General features: G+C 39.5%; 1 pseudogene; it reads left to right on the plus strand.

The window, feature by feature from the left end:
- Positions 1-2,107: 2,107 nt before the first annotated feature.
- On the plus strand, positions 2,108-2,227 carry LOC129888036 (5S ribosomal RNA; annotated as a pseudogene).
- The last annotated feature ends 1,343 nt before the right edge of the window (positions 2,228-3,570 follow it).

Below are 3,570 nucleotides of genomic sequence, written 5' to 3' on the forward strand. Positions count from 1 at the left end.
CACTCTTCTAGGTGTAAAGATGAACAAATAATTCCGTAGACATTGTAAGACACATATATACATCTCCACATGATTGATTAAAACCATAGATAATTAATTCATGGAGAAAAATTGGAGAACTCACCCTGAACTTCTTCTAAGCTAAAGTTGCCTTATTCTTTCCCTCCAACATTTTGTTCTCTTTGTTTGGATGAAGTTGTAGATAAGGAATGATCTTAGTAGTCACATAATATACATGTCATCTCTAATGGGTGACACGTGTCAAGCCCTTATTGAGCCACTTCAACCATGCAACCAATGAGGGCTGCCACGTGTCCTTGGTGGGGCTCACCCCCAAGTAGGTGGGTCACCTACTTGACCCCAAGAAGGTGGGTCACCTCCTTGATTGAGGTTTTGCCATGTGTCTCCTTCCTAGGCCGCCAGGTGTCCTTCTTTTCTTTTCCTCATAGTTTTGTAATCTCGTCTTATTTTAAGAGCCTATGTAAGTCATGCTACATAATCTTGGTATTTCTTTAACTAACTCAAGTATATAAGACTTCTAAATTAGTAGCTTACGTAGGTAAATCGATTCCTACGATTCATTTCTTGGCCTCCAACTCATTCTGGATTCTCACCACTCTATTTCCAACCTTCCCTCTCACGGGGTATCACATTCTTCTTTCCTTAGAGTTGTTTGATGTATGTGGATAGTAGGGGTCTCATGGATATTTTCAATAAGACTAGGAACACGTTTCAAGGTTCAAAAGTGCGGGGTGTAACATCCTTCCCCCCTTTAGAACATTCGTCCTCAAATGTTAACACAACTTATAGGGTTTTCCGAGGATTTCGAGGGTTCTGTATAATCGTTGTCTCCCAATTCAATTAGGAGGTTCGATTACCTTTGGCATATGGTGAAAAAGTACGTATATCTCCTTTTTGACTTCTTAGGTCATCCTCTTTCTGGTTTTTGTTTGCCACAATATTTTGACGGAAGTCACCTCTTAATCCACGATCGTCTAATCTGTCGATTCAGGATGGCGATAGATTGCTCTTCATAGGATAATTCCTTTATTACATTGACTTTATCCACGGAGAATATTCATGAAGGGTTTACCTATACTATTATGGGACATTGATAGGTGGAAGACTAGGTGTATTGTTTTAAACCAGATAGTTGGTCCACTTCGTAGGTAACTTTGCCTATTCCACACATGGTCTGGTAAAGACCAATATATCTCGGGCTTGGATTTCCCCTTATTGCCAAACCTCATTATTCCTTTCATGAGTGGCACCTTTAAAGTCACCCAGTCGCTCACTTAAATTTCCAAAGAGCGATTTTAATTGTCTGCATATTGCTTCTGTCGACTTTGGACAACTAATAATTTTCCCTGAACAACTTTACCTTCTATAAAGCTTAGTGAACCATGTCTGGGCTTATTAGTTGTGTTTTACCAATAATAAACCAATCAACTGGCGACCCACACTGTCTGCCAATGATAGTTAATATCATAAGTACTCTTGACAGGTGGTAGGCAATTAGCCGAGCCACCTTTGGGGCACACCGCATAGGCCTGCAATATATCGTCTACCATGTAGATAGCACACCTAGTCCATCCATTAGTCTGAGGGTGAAGTAGTGTATGAAGGCTTATCTGTCTTCTCAGTTTCTTCACGGACTGACCTTTGATAGTTACCTGTAACTTAGGCTCCTTCGTCTAGGATAGTAGCTACGGGGACTCCGTAAGGTCCTACCATTCTTTTACTCTATAGTTTTACACCTTCTCGATTGAGTAGGTAGCCGTTGATTGAAGGAGTATGGGCTAATATCAATAATCCATATGTAACATTCCCTCCAAAGTCATCTGTCAATGGAGAGCGAAGTGAGTCTTATAGCCTCGATCATATTGTGGAATCTTTGACCTCGTATATTACTTCATGCCATCCTTAAATAACATTAACTGGTACCATGTTGAAGAATTGTGGCATTCAAGTGCGCCATCAGTTAGTAATTAGCTAATCCTGCTTGTTTTTCTTAAGTCCTTTTTTTTAATTCCCTAAATGTAACTTATAGTGCTTTAGGTACATAATCTTATGTTGCTTCTCCGCCGCTAGTTCAGATTCTTCCATCTCGCACGACCATACCAGCACTAACGCACTAAATTCCATCAGAATTTCAAAGTTAAGTGTGCTTGGGCGAGAGTAATAGTAGGATGGGTGACCTCTCTTTGAAGTCTTAGTGTCGCGTTTCATTGTAATCCTTGCAATAATGTGTGGGGCACTAAACTTAGCCCACGATTCACCTTAACGTCATCTCACTAGTCTTCATGTTTTTCCTTGCCCTTTCCTCTAGTATTTTGCAAACAGTATAAGGGTAGATCTTTAGTTCCATATGACCATGTCACTAGTCTCCTATTGTACTCACCCCTTTTATACGCATCTATTCATTAGGGTTGGCTACTAAGTAGCGCTAAATTTCATCCATATAGTGACCTTTAGAGCCGCTTTGAGTTCTGTCTATTATTAGCTGGAATAGTTTTAAATGAATTTGACATATAAGCTTGTCCATCTTATAGTAACCAGCTAGTCCTGTCTGTCTTATTTAAACCATTTCAAAATTTTCCTTACCCCCACTTGTAACCTTCTTGACAATTCTCGTGTCATTCTTTACCTTTATAAGAACATGAGAGAATGCAAAAAATACCCTAGCGTTGACCCGCTCGTCCCACCTTGTCGCACTTATTTCCTTGCCCCTATTCACTTTGTGTTCTTCCCATCTTCTACCACAGGAGGCTTTCTATTCTTTTTCCTTGGTTATTTATTTATCGCAACATCATTTGCGACCAACTCTTTAGCCAGTATTTTGGCTTTTAGTCTAGCATGATATTATTATCCTCCTTCATAGTATCACTTAAGTTATTCAATATCCTTTCATAGTTATACCCTTTTGTTTTTATACGCACCTACCTTCTACTGTTATATCGTTTAGAGTCTCATCAAAACTTCTTAACGCTGTCTTACATACCATTCTAACTTCTATCTAATTACTGGTGGCTTCTAGACCTTTCTAACTTGGTTCAGCAAGGGATCTTGTTGAAGTTTAAACATCCATCTTAAATATGTTGTCACATCATTTGCCTCCACCTTACCCTTGAAATTTTCTCATTGGCTTCCCCCCTTTAGAGGGTACTTATACTTTTGTCTGCTTATACCTTGCTCTCCGTCTCTATGTCTAATCTCAATTTCGTCCAATCTCCTTCCTCAATCTACTTGGTACTGTATCATGTTCCTGTCTTGCTGTATATTGTATAACTTGATTGTCCATGTACAGAATCTTGGCTAAATCACGAGGCGATAGGAGCCTTCCCATACAAAAGGTGATATCTCACCTACTAATCTGTACTTGACTAATATGACCTAGGAAAAAACTCATCCAAGACCACCTCCTACGTTTCCTTATGAAAGGTTAATACCCACTGGTAGTCATTGCAACTTTTGACTAGACAACAATTGTATTCCAATAATGATTGTCCAAGGTTCTCTCGAAGTAGTAGCTTTACCCCAACCTATATCCTTTGTCTCTTGGGGTGAATG

The sequence above is a fragment of the Solanum dulcamara genome, chromosome 4 (assembly GCF_947179165.1).
Source record: "Solanum dulcamara chromosome 4, daSolDulc1.2, whole genome shotgun sequence".
Classification (NCBI taxonomy): Eukaryota; Viridiplantae; Streptophyta; class Magnoliopsida; order Solanales; family Solanaceae; genus Solanum; species Solanum dulcamara.